The following is a 13,729-nucleotide window of genomic DNA, read 5'->3' on the forward strand; positions in this document are numbered from 1 at the left end:
TACATTTATAAGATACTCTTTACTGGGAATCAAAAAAATCACTCTGGCAATTCTTATCCTCAAATCCAGGCTTTAATAGTAGAATTCTAAAATCTTTCCATTAAGTATGGTTTAATCCAATAGATTTCTTCATCTTTACACAATATCCACAAAACTGCAGGAAAATGAGTAAGGCTGGATCAACTGCTCATTGTCTAGTAAGATGCAGTTCAAGAAACCTGAAGCTTTCTTTATCCACGCATGAAAACTTACTTGTAATGCTAGCTGGCAAAAATAAATTTGTTACCAACGCTAGCTGAAGTAAAGCTTAAATTTTTCAATCAAACAACAGAAAAAACAGGAGTGCTCTAAATATTACTGGCTAGAATTTGCTTATTCTAGTCTGAAAATGTTTCTGATCTTTTTTATAAGATGGTTTGACATGAACAGATAAGTGGCCTATCTTAAAGAGAACTAAGCTTGGAACGGAAGTATGATCTACTATAACATTTGTAGTTTAGTGAGAAATATCCACATATTTTTTATTAAATAACTGGGGCAGAAAGATGCTAGTTAGGTTCTATCCACTAGACGTGCAACATCAGTTACACAAAAAGCATCTTCCCGGTTCTGGGATCTATAATCATAGGCCACTCCAAAAGATAGTAAATCAAGTCATAAGGAGCCAATGTTTAAAATTTTCTTCTTTAAAAACCATGTGTGCTTCTTACGTCTTGCCTTCACTCCCCTCCTCTTCACCACTATGAGAAAGTAGCAGAGTTTGACACAGCAGGCAACAGGACTGTTCATTCTTTCTTAAAAGGTTCCAAAATCTTGTTCCTGGGACTGAGAAGGCCTTGTCTCCATTTTTCACAAACCTCACCTGCAGCTGATGGTTTCTTCATTCTTGAGGAACTTAAGCTCTCTGAACAAGTCAGAATAGCATGCACAGTTTAAGGTACCTTGCTGTTTGAAAGTTTGGGTGTCGACATCTGCTTCATTTCAGCCAACTGTCTGGCCAAGAGACACATGTCCTTTGTAGATGTTATGCCCGTTTCTGGACCAAGGATTCAGTCAAGAGGGGTATGTCAGCCATCTGCAGTAGGGCACAGATCTCCAGTACAAGGTCCACTACGGTAGCTAGCTATTTTGGGCTACCAGATCAGAAATGTTAGCTGTATTAGAATTGCAGTTTCTGAAAGGGAATTTAGAGACATGCAATACCATGCAAGCCAACCCTCTATCAGCTCTTCTGAGAAAGATCTGTCAATTTAGTACATTTCTAAGGCCATGTCATCTGTTGACTCCCACAGGGTGGATATACTTATACGTTTCTGCTTTTCCAGGGAACCTCTCCTACACATGAGGCTGATTAGCCATAGGCTGTTCACTCTGCCTTTGAATTTGCTCTGAAGCAGTGAAGTGAGCCAACGACAGACCTGCAGCAGCATCTAAACTCTATACTGTACTGATAAAACTGGTTTTTGCTCTAAAAGAAACTAAAAACTACCATAGTTGCCAAATACACCAATAGAATACATAATTGCCTTCAGGGGGAAGAAAAAAAAAAAAGGTTTATGAAGTTTAATTTTCAGATAATGGTGAAGGAAGTAAAGACCATTTAAAAAAGAAGTAATCTGTATTGCCCTTAAGAAAGCTTAAAGCTTATCATTCTCAATATGGTAGTTTTCACCATGCATGAGGAAGCTGTGTACTGCTTATAGACAGGTTAGAAAACCTGTAAATTCATTCAGACCCCATTTACAAGCTGCTTAAGATACAACATCCCCAAACTAATTTCAGAAAATATTAAGCTTTTACATTTAGCTGATTTTAGTAATTCTTACGTTTAGCTGATTTTAAAAACACAAACAGGTCTCAGTATATTTCTGGGTTGGGTCCTAGATCTTACACCCGTCTCAGGCCCTGCTCCAGCTGTTTTGGATTGTAGCACCAGCACAAGGTAACCAGAATATTAGCATAACTGGCTGCTTTAATATCCTCCCAAAATGGCAAAAGCCAGAAGAGACAGTCTGGCTTTAATGTACTTTCTTTCCCTGACCCCAATAGATGTGTGCACACGTATACACGTTGGGACGTTGATCAAAAGCTGCTGCTTTCCAGGGGGCACACTGGATTCTTGGGCTAGGGACCGAAATTGCACATAAACCAGTGTAAGTGATTGGAAACCGGTTCAAATCTGTAACACAACAGAAGTTCAGTGCACATAAACTGCTTTCAAAATGGCCAAAGCCAGTTTAAGATAAACCTGGATGGATGTAGTATCAGACGCAACTGATTTGGGTTATATTGGTTTATTGAACTTCTGTCCCAGATCCCTTCCAGATTCCAGTTAGCTCAGTCCCCCAGCATCCCAGGATGCTTTGCACCTCCCCCGCAACCCCCACCTCTCACAGGGTGGGCAGGCTAGCCTTGACCCAAGTTGTCTGCTCCAGCCGAGCAGGGAGGCATGCTCTAGTGCCCCCCAGTTTCTGGCCTGGGCCATTGCAGGCATGTGGCATTTCCAGAACCAAACATGAATGTCTGTTCACTTGCTTATTGGTTCAATCTATACATTTTAGACTAACCTGTGAAGACTGAATCGATTCAGCCTTGGGCTTTTTGGCTGTCTGTACTTAGCCAAGGGAATGTAACCAGCTGACAGATTAGGGCAGTCCCAAGGCTGGTCTTGTCTCCACACAGAGTGAAGTCCGCCATAACCAACACCAGAGAGCTACTTTACAGGTCTCCTCCCTCTTCAGCTGCCTAAACTGGAAACAATTGAGAATTCAAACCAGACACTTTAAACCACAGGCAGGCAAAATACAGCCCACGGGCCAGATCTGGTCTACCAGGCCATTCTATCTAGTCCATGGGGCCCCTAAAATAATTTAGAAAAAATAACTGTTATCCTTGCACGGCTGCCTGTCAAAGATGATGAGGTGCTAGCAGCAGCAAGACCCAGGAGAAGCTGGCGGCAGGACCCAATGGCTAAGCAGCAAGGCCCTCTCAGCCCTGCCCTCCCCGCAGTCCCCAACTGGAAGCCTCTGGGGCTTCTGGCCTTGTGACCCTTTGGCTATTCCCTGCCCACCCTCCATCTGAGTGGAAATTCACATAAAAATCGGATGGAAGGAGCGGGGGAAACCACCGCAATTAGTCTACACTGCAGGACCCGGGCCAGGCCAAATCCATGCCACGCCATGCAATATGAAGTCAGTGGGGGCTGGCCATGCAGGGGTGGGGTTGGGCGGTAGAAACTGCCACGATCAGCCCATGCTGCAGGGCCTGCACTGGGCCAAGCTAGTTCCATGCCGCACCGCGAGGTCACAGCCATGCAGCAGGGAACTGTGTAGTACTGGCTGGGGCGAGCTGGAGCAGAAGGTGGGAGGAGGGGGAGGGATGTGGTGGTGGGTGGGTGAAGTGGCGGGAGCAGCTGGGAAGCAGTGGCAGCTGTGGTAGGCGGGCATACAGGAGGGAAAGTGGGGAAGTGGTGGGGGAGTGGCAGTGGCAGATGGGAGCACGGAGCCCATGTCAGTGTCCTGGGGCCAGCAGGATCCCAGGGTGAGGCAGCAGGAGTATGGATCTTGGGCAAGGGGTCTGCCTGGCTGCATCACGCAAGGCTCACATTCAGTTCGTGGCCCTACCCACTGCTACGCACAGGTCATGGGGAATGGCGGGGAACTCTGCACTATGAAGCTGGGCTGGCTCCGCCCCCTCCCTACCGCCCCAACAAAGCTCCATGACCTGCACTGCCAGCTTCATCATGCAGGGCTCAGTGGGGCTGGCCCTGCACGCTGCCATCACCTGCAGATGGAGATTGGGGTGGGAGCACAGGGAGCAAGGGGAGGGATTTCTGCTGGCAAAGATCAGGGGCTAGAGGTGGGACTTCTGGTCCCAAGATGGTGACCAAGGCATGGCACACCCATCAAGGGGCGGGGCTATCCTTGCAGCCCTGGACAGCTCACCTAAACTCGTTAAACAGCCCTCCAGCCAAAGTAACTGCCCAACCCTGCTTTCAACTAAACTTCAAGAAATGAAGACTTAAAACATCCTAATTGAATTTTATTTACTAGCAAAAAAAATTAATAGTATAAGCAAAGATTTAAAACTTGGAGCTTAGCCACTCTGAAAAGGAACAAAGGGTGCTGGTAAGATTAAGCAAGCATTTTGATTACTTCAAAAATATTAAAACATTTCGATCCACTAAAATAAAACAAAACAGAAAGACATGTACGTTCTACCCCTCAATTAAACCAGCCATACCATTCTACCCTCCTTGGTTCATTAGTTTTCAAATGGAAAATAGGATGAGAAGCAGGTTATTTTTGCACAAACTTGCACTGTATATGCTCTAGTTACTACAAGCTGAAGAACAAGTTTGGCGTGCTCCAGGCTCACTACAAGACAGTGCTCTCGTAAAAGAATGCAATACTGAAAACTGGAAGTACCAACACCAATTAACATTACCTTGCACTAACAGAATCTTTCAAACAAAGCTAGTGTCAGAGCTGATTTAGGGGATGCGAAACTGAGATGTGGAGGACATTAAATCGTTTCTCCTAGAGACATATACTGCAAGTAAGCAGAAGAGTCAGGAATAAGATTCAGGTCTGTCTCAAGACCCCCATTCCACTTGTAGACAGCTTCCCAGACCCAACAGCCCTCATCCGAAGTCATCTGCAAAAGATGTCAGAGAGATTAACTGGTTCACAATGGGAAGGGAATGATTACCTTGTAGCAAGGATGACCTAGAAAAATTAAAGACCTACATGCTGGCTTCATAAAAGTGATGTTGCCGCCCTGAACAATAATAATCCTCCCTGAGCCAAGTAGAACACCAAACTAGCATGACTAAGGCACATTACTTCTTGCAGCTAGTGCTACATGATTAGTATCATTTCCAGTCACCTTTGACTTCCCTACCCAAATAACAAGGTACCCAATTATAGCCAGGCTGAGTGGGGATAGCCTTTGGTGCAAGTTCAAGGCAAGACTTAAAACTCACCTCTGGATCTATAGCCAAACCCAAGCTGCTATCACTGCTATACCACCCACCCCCCCCCCCCACATACCAGACAGCATTCTTCTAATTCAAATTATTTTGTCAATTTTGTTGTACAAGTTTTTGAGAAAGCTCTGAAATTTTCACTCCAGGCTTTTAAAAATTGTTACAAGCACCTGAACAATTTATCTTCCCCATTCCCATCACCAACCCTGGCACCAATCAAAGTAACCCTGACAAAGAGGCTCCTTACTTAAAGTTGGCTTTCTTTTGAAAAGGGGTGGGTCATCCCAGTTAAGTCTGGTCCACACAAACTTAGCTAGTTTAAATCAGAGAGGCAGTTTTAAACCAATATAGTTTTGCAAGTGAAAAATTTAAACGTGCATTGTATCATTGTAGCTTTCTCCAGTAAATTTACAAGGGCAAGTTACTATGCTTGATCTGAGCCAACCAGAGACCGAGAAGCAGCCAGGCTTTAAACCAATGCAAGAATGTCTACACAAGGGCTTAAAACTATTGCAAGGTCCTATGCAGGCAAAAGCAACCGAAAGAGTGACTTACCACTTGTCTCAATCATAGCACACACCTTCCACTTAAGCAAATTATGCACTTCCCTGGTACGCACAATAGCATGATAGGAAAGTTTTCCCCCTACTGCTTACATTGTAACAAACACTGCCTAAGTGCATAAACCACTCAAATGCATAGCATCTTTCAGCCCTGATCTATTTGTAATGTAACTGTACGCTGCATACTAATTAACGGAGTACTAAATTGGTGCCAGAAACAGTGAAGGGGAAGCAGCTGTCAACTGGCTGCTATTAAAAGCTTTGAAAATGATGGGAGCTCACTCAGTTTCATGGCCACTCTCTCTCTTCTCACTTTCAAGGTTTCAAGTAGTAGTCACCAAAATGACTATTTCCCATCACCTTCAAGACTTCTAACAACAGTCCTGAAACTGGCTAGTTGAAGCCATGAAAAGGACAGGAGTGAATCGGTTTTAGGACTGCTAGTATCAAAGCACTGACAACACTTCCTATTTAATAAGCATTACTTGTATTAAGATTGGTTAAGTGCATGCTTAGGGCATCTGTATCATCTCTCTGAGTCCCATCCACCATACCACGGGGCTGCTACCACAACACTATAATACAAGAGGAAAAACAGAAGGAGTTATCATCCTGACCCATCTATTTTTGTTCCCTTTACCATTGTTGTGAACCTGTTTGCAAACTGGCTTTGCTCCTGCAGAAAAGCCTTGGTATGTGCTTCTGACACAAATCAGTTGCTTTAGGAAAAATTGTCACATCGTATACATCACTGCAGTATTAAAATATTGGGTGCAATGTGTTGTAAAACAACAAGAGTAGTATTTGTTCACAACAATTTTTGCAGCAGAACAGAAGAAGAAGGTAATCGCACTAATACAGCTGAAAAAAAACAAACAAAAAAACTAACCCACCCCTACATGGTTTACTGCAAATCCTGGAAAAGAGAGCCTGAAATTCTTGCGTTCCAAGGATAGCGTGCTCGCTCTCCCCTTGACTTGGAGAATGCTGCAGCCTTGCTCTCCATCTGTAAAATATTCACTGTGGAGATAAGATTAGCCAGTGCTATAAAGCAGTTCTGTCAGTTCCACGTACTTTTTTAACCGGAAATATTTCCGCAACCACAATCCTCAAAAGGCAAAGCTACTCCAACACAACCAGTGAGGAACTCGGAACTGGTTGAGATGGGGCATGCTCTTTCCACTCTTCAGTACAAGCTCCAGTAACAAGGCAAGCAAGTGGTTAAAAATAGATTGTTCTGTATGTACAGATCTGAATTTCAATCCTGTCCAGATACTTTTTAGGAGATGAAACAAAGACACCAAATTAATTTACAATAGCAACATTTTAAGATTAAACATTAGGGCAAGGTGTTACAGCAAGATCCAGAAGGTTGGAAAGAGGTTCCCTAGGAAGCAGCAGCAGCCGCTTCATCACAGACTACCATATTTTCTTTTTCCCTCCTTCAAAAAGAGCTTCTTTTGAGGCAATTGAGTGGCAGCAGCTAGGGTGCTAAGCCTGCTCTTGAGCCTGTTGCCAGCCCCACGCACCAGATGGGGAACATGGGCTGACCCAGCATGCTGAAGGCAAACCTATGTGCTACCTCTGGAGCCACATGCCATGTCTGACCCAGTGCACCGAGTCTGGGACCGCATGCTGGACCAAGGGCCACCCACTGGCTCCAGGGCCAAGCATTGAATCCAAGCCAGCACATTGCCCCAGAGCCAGAATGAGGTCCCAGACTTGGCTCATTGAGTCTGACCCAGTCCATAGATCTGGAGCCAATGCTGAGTCCAGTTGCAGACCAACCCCATGCCAGCCCAATTCAGCGTGCAGTTGGGGAGGAAGAGCAGCAGTAGCTTTAAACTGTCATGGTCCCCAGAGCCAGGGCAATTAGATCTGCCACTACACAACTCCCCCCCCCAAACAAGTTTACGGACCCATGGAGATCTTTTTTCTTGTATAATGCATACCCCAATCTTCCTCAGTTGGTTGGGAGAGGGGGTGGTGTGTTGGTTATGTGAGGGAAGAAAACAGGAATATAGAATTCTGCTGGACAAAGCATAAGAACAACTACATTAGGGAAAAATCCTGAACTGGCAGAAAATGGACTCTGTGACCTGCTATATCCTGTCCATCTTTACATCTGATGATTCATAAAAAAAAAACAACACCTTCCAACTAGTTTCATTCTTCAAGACAGGAATGAACACTTATTCCCTTTACAGAAGTGGAAAAGATTAGAGGCCACTGCTGAAATCGCTGTGATAATTTATAGAGGTCTGTGTTTCATTTGTACTCAATGTACCATCAAAATAGTAAAGGAGCAGATTCCTTCACTGCCTTCTCAAAAATGCTCAAATACTTTAGTGGCCTAAAATCCACATTGTTCTGATACTATTCTAGGTAAAAACCTGCTCGGTATAACAGGTCTCTAAATGCAACCAGTGACGTATGCTGGGAAAGTAAGCTAGCTTTAACGGGGTGGTAGACTCAATACTGCAGTCTCTATTTTCCCTAGCAATGCCTACCAAAGCTCTTGGCACATTCTTTGCTCACAGGAACACCAATTCCTGGCACCACACACACACACACACACACAACTATGAGGATCAACTTCTTAGACATCAGTCTTGAGAGACTTTCTTCAAGCTTCATTTTTATCCTGGGCATATTTCAAGTCTTTTATCATTTTATATTCCTTAGAAATTCTCCTTAGAGAAGCAGTTCCCAATTTGGGTTGCGGGTTACAAGTGAGGGGCACCAGTAGGGCTGGTGGGGTGGGAGGCTGTGGTTGGGGAGTGAAGGGCACTGGCAGGGCCAGGGGGTTGTGGGTAGGGAGTGAAGGGCACCCAGGCGGGTAGGGAGTCGAGGGAATGGGGTCATAAATGGGGTCACACTGAGGAAAAGTTTGAGAAGCACTACCTTCGAGTATGTCCGAAAGGGACTCTGCAGCCTGTCTTCACAATTCACCCTATGGAAATACAGCTGGACAGAACGGCTTTCAGTACCACGTGCAGATAATGAACACCATCTTTACATTAAAATCAATCAGAGAGATGATGCAAAGTGATTGTGGCGCTCTCCCTTCCAATGTGGGGCAGAACACGCTAGCTTCACAGTGCTCATAGGACCCACTGCCCGGAGATGAAGGACAAAACTCCACATCACCTGTTCTACACTTAGCACACTGGGCTTTCATTTTACCAGTCCCACAGACTGTGCGTTATGGGAGACAGCTCTTAAATGCTATAAACTACAAACAAACTGTTGGTTAAATTTGATCCTACTTGTGGAATGGGCAATTTTCTGATTTCCTTCTACGCCAAATATAGATTTCTCCTGCAGCAAAACATGCTCACAAAAAGGATCAAAGAGCAAATTCTTAGAACAGAAACTGCAATTCCCTGATCCCAACTCTAGAGAGCCATATTCATAACCAAATTCAGGTATCACTGCAATGCTGCTGCAGGGATGTCAGCTGAAAAACTCTAAAAGGATTATCGTCCATATACATAATGCCCAAGATGCACATACTGCTTTCAGACAAAGAAAACTGACAGGTCCCTGCCCCAAGATGCTTACAATTTAAATTCAGACACAAAGCAAGCGATGATAGAGAATAAAAATAAGCAGAAGGCATGACAAGTGTGTTGCAAGTCAAAGCTCATGAGATGCGATTAAATCTCTCTCACTGGTTTCTTTGTCTTTTTTCAATTTTATCTATTAAAGCCTGAAAAAACCATTTAAGACAGGCGTCAGTGACAGAAACCGAGAAGAGTAAGGGCAGAAGGAGGAAGTTGTCCTAGGACTAGATTTTATTAGAAGGCTGGATACAAAACAAAGTATTCTGTTTATATTCCACACAAAGGCACTGGGCTGAGCTCTGTACCCCAAAACAACGGCAATTTATAAAACATGCACAGGAACAATCTTTGGGGGTAAAAGGGTTTCTTTAGACCAGGAACAAGAAGCATCTCTTCCCCACTTCTGGGCCAAGATGAGTGCAAGTTACTTTCATAGGAACGTAAGACTGGAAAGATGTCCTAGTTCACTAAGTCACAGGCAACCACATCGCATAATCTTTCTTTCAAATACAGAATGTGCTATACATTTCCATGGTCTGCGTTGCTCCAAGGACAGGACATTGTATTACATGGCAGTTAATATATGGAAAGTCACTCAAACCCCTAAAGTTAGTGCAGGACATGACAGCCTGTTTATTCATTAGAGCCTCTTGTCGAGAGAGCATAACAGCAGCACTCCTTGAGTACCATCAATCACCTGATGATTTTGAGGTGGAAATTGAAGTGGAGGGCTTTAACTGTCAAACCAAATGCTCTAGAATCAGGATAACAGCCTACCTCTGTCCCAACACAGATTGCCAGTTAGCTCTGGAGGCAATCATGTTGTTATGATTAGCGAGACCAAATCACTAGAAACTTTATTGGCATAGCAACATCATTTAGGGGCACCGGGGTTCTTCAGCATTACTGGAAAAATCCTAGTATAGACATGGTTCTAGTGGCAGAAAAGTGCTTTTGATGTTATAGATTCTTTCACTCGCTAAGCCAGCAAAATGTATATTGGCAAAACCCTTTTTCCCCAGCGCAAGTAGAAGCTGTGCATACACTAGGAGCCCTCGCCAAAACAGTGAACCAGGTTTAGCATGGACTTAGCTTAAGAAAACCTTGAAACACTGAATAATGTAACTGATGCAGGAATGTCTGTTCCCCTCTGCAGAAAGCCCAAAACAATAGCTGTTAGGATGCAATTTGTTCCATTCTCCTGGATGGTACTAACTTCAATTTCCAAGTAATGATCATCCAAGTTCGGAGGCTCCCACTCACAGAAGCAGAACATGATTTTTCATTCCATTTTTTGCCTTTCAGCTTCTTCCTTTTCAAATGCAAGATATGAACTATTTCATTGCTCACAAGAGCATTTATAGAAAGAAGTATCTAGCTGTACAAGTCTGAATTCAGGCAGGAGGCAAGGCAGGGTGGCACTTTAGATCAATTCATTCAGAAAGGCATAAGCTTTCATAAGCGACAGCCTACTTCATGAGATGTTACGAATAAAAGCATTTATAAAAGAGGAGATGAGAGAAAATGCACTTAGCCATAATGCTGCCATGACTATAAAACACTTGAGAAGTTCCATTTATTCTTCCTCTCCTCCGTTCTAGGAGCCAACCCCAAAGAGATCACTGAAGAGCACCTCGGCATCCCCAAGAGGAAACTAAGTGCGAGGAGCTCAGCAGAACCCAGAGACTTATTCAAACACCATGAAAGCAAGTCAAGCTCAAAAAACACCGTGTGATGTGAGCAACACTTGAAAGAGTACCCACCTTCTTCTGCCCATGTTACACTCATTCTCCAGTTCAATCCCTGTCTTCAGTGAAGACATTCTCCCAACAAAAGACCATCTATGAAGCTTCAATTTAATCCACATACTTTCTTCTTGGTTCTCCTCCCCCAGCTCCCTCCCATTTAGGACTTCTGAACGAATGTGAAAAAAAATGACTCTGCAATGGGATTAGTCCAGGTTTCTACTACTGTAACTAAGGTTGGACTCCGGCCCTGAATAGCTAGTTTCAACTAATTAAGATAGTATTCTGCTATTGAAATTAAGAAGCAGTGCAAGAGGTATTGTTCCCCAGATAAGCACATTGAAGGAAGAAACGATTCAGCAGCGTAACTGTATTGAAAGAGGCTAGTTTTGTGAACTTTCCACAATAAACAAACATTCAGAATGAAAGGTTAATAAATGAGCTACATGGAGGAAGACTGGAATGTACAGTATAAAATACAGATGAGAATGAAGAGTTCATGGCCATCTACTGTAAATGAGATGAACTAGGAGTGTCAAAACAAGACGGACTGAGAAATAATAAAGGCAATTAAGCACAGTGCAGGAGAATGACACGTGTAACATCAAGGTACACTGGAAAGTTGAAGGAAATATCAGGTATAAAAAAATGCAGCCACAAGCAGCATAATCATTGTAGTAGAAGCAGGCAGAGTCTAGAACTGTGTAAAAGTCTTGTATTATTTGTTGCCCTAGAGGCCAAGATTAGAAAGCATCACCCACATGTACACAAGACGCTGGAAGTGTTAGTTAGTCATCTGGAGCCATGAATGAAAGCCATGAGTGAGGTATAAAAAAAAAATACAAGTCTGACTCTCTTATTTGTGAAGTTAAGAATACCACCAATACTGCATTCATGGCCAGTCAGACAAGAGGGTAAGAAGTGTAAATGCACAGGGCAAAAAGCCCAGGAATACTTATTGCTTCGGAAGTGTGTAATTAGCCTTAATAAGATATTTCTTGTACATTTGTTCTCCCTTTCCTATATAAGAATAGATCAGTATATGTAAGCAAAACTGGGAGGTGTGGGGGTAGTGGAAATCCATCCTTCTTTATTGCTTAATCAACTAGTCGAAAGCACTACTGTGATGCACTAGTTTACGTCAGTATCTGTCAACTGAAACCTGTATTTGGGGGAACAATCTGTATTTTTATTAACAGGAGATAAATACTATGTTCAGTAAGATGAAAATGAGAATGGGTAAACATTAATTCATGCCGGGGGGGGGCGGAATATCAAGCAAAAGCCCTAGTGAGATGCAGCATGTTCACTCTTGCTTGACAAACATGATGGCAAATGTAAAACAGAACTCTGACTGTCATGTAATATCTACCCCTCCATAAGACCCATGCCACCACAAAAGGGCTTTGAATTACTTCTGTGTAGCAATAAGTCCATGTGAGGAAGAAGTTTTGTTACTAAATTATGATTTTTCATTCCTTTCATTATACTTTCTACTTTTGAAATTGTGAATGTACATGCACATGGGTGATGGAGCAGTTCAACACCTCTCCGAGAGCTGCGGTGTTCAACTCCAGGCTAAATGGGTGTCTAATACAAAACAAACAAACCCAACAACAACAACCATCAACCCCCCAAAACAAAAACAACCCAACTCCATCATTCAAGCAACATAGCAACTGAACCCTAGACTAAATTAATCTCCACGATCTGTAATTCTAAATAGAGACTATGACTCACTGGTTAAAAAAAAAATCCTCACATTATATGCATTCTGGAGAACCAGATTGGGTGTACAAACTAAATTTCAGAGTGCAAGAGCAGAAGAGAATACTAGACTGAGCATGCAATTTAGAGCCAAGAGCTCCAAGCCCTTATCCCAGCTCTGCCACCGAGTCACTGTGTGACATTCAGATGAAGATACACCACTGCTTCGCGATGATCTGCATCACCAAAATTCAATACAGTACATCATCATTATATGCATTAGCATAATACCCACACTAAAGCATTCACATTGCTGAGTGGGGAGATATGGATGGAAGAGAAAACTTTTTATTACATTCCCCAGCTCCATCACCTCTACCATGCAATTTTTCCAAACTGCGACAAAACTACTAGGCTTCATCCTAGCACTATATAAAATATGTCCATGTTTAGAATACTACAGACTTTCAAGGAAATATTTCCCAGAGATGTGCTGACATCACCAACCATGATACAAAAAAGGTGGCAGACAAGAAGAGTCATGTTAATTTCAAGCTCCATTTAACACCGGGAAGGTGGGAGGGGAAGAAATCAATCTCCGCCAAGTAGGAAAAGGACCAAGAAGACTGGTAAGGAAAGAAGCTTTAAAGAAAAATTTCAGAGGGCATTACAGACAATGGAGAGGTTAGAGAGTGAACAGTAGTGGTAAACCACTTCTTTTTCAGTCTCACTATATGATGACAGAGAGAAAATAAGTATTTGCTGCATTTTTTTACTGTATGCAAGCCAGCCTGCTTGCTAGCATGTTACTCGCCGATACTGAATCAGAGTTCAAGTTATTGGACACCAGCTCCTGCAAAGTAAAGTATGTTTACCTGTGCGAACAGATAAACAGGTCTTTGGACTGGATAAAGCACGACTCTGGACTTTAGACCAATCAAAATGCAGGTGAATTTTCCAATGAAAACCTGTCTACGCCATCAGTCATTTAAGGCATCATCATACAGAACCTGTGCCTGCAACTCTTTGTTTTCCAAAAGTATCATTTACACACTAAGCAACTGATTAGTCTGCGATATGCTGTTCCACTTCTGTAAATATGGGTATACTGGGGCATAGCCTGATCCGTGCTAAGTGTTCCCTGTCTCCCTAGGTGTAGGG

The 13,729-nt window shown here is 43.1% G+C and overlaps 1 protein-coding gene and 1 long non-coding RNA gene across 3 annotated transcripts in view; both read right to left on the reverse strand.

The window, feature by feature from the left end:
- The window catches only part of USP22 (ubiquitin specific peptidase 22), a 176,871-nt gene that overhangs the window by 150,777 nt on the left and 12,365 nt on the right, over positions 1-13,729 (reverse strand). The gene's annotated exons all lie outside the window — the stretch shown is intronic.
- On the reverse strand, positions 440-6,562 carry LOC112550364. The gene is made up of 4 exons (XR_003094153.1): positions 6,444-6,562; positions 4,447-4,656; positions 2,568-2,750; positions 440-1,133 (listed from the first exon to the last, which is right to left on the reverse strand). It is a non-coding gene; the product is annotated as an uncharacterized LOC112550364 (long non-coding RNA).

Source organism: Alligator sinensis, unplaced genomic scaffold (assembly GCF_000455745.1).
Source record: "Alligator sinensis unplaced genomic scaffold, ASM45574v1 scaffold402_1, whole genome shotgun sequence".
Taxonomy (NCBI): Eukaryota; Metazoa; Chordata; order Crocodylia; family Alligatoridae; genus Alligator; species Alligator sinensis.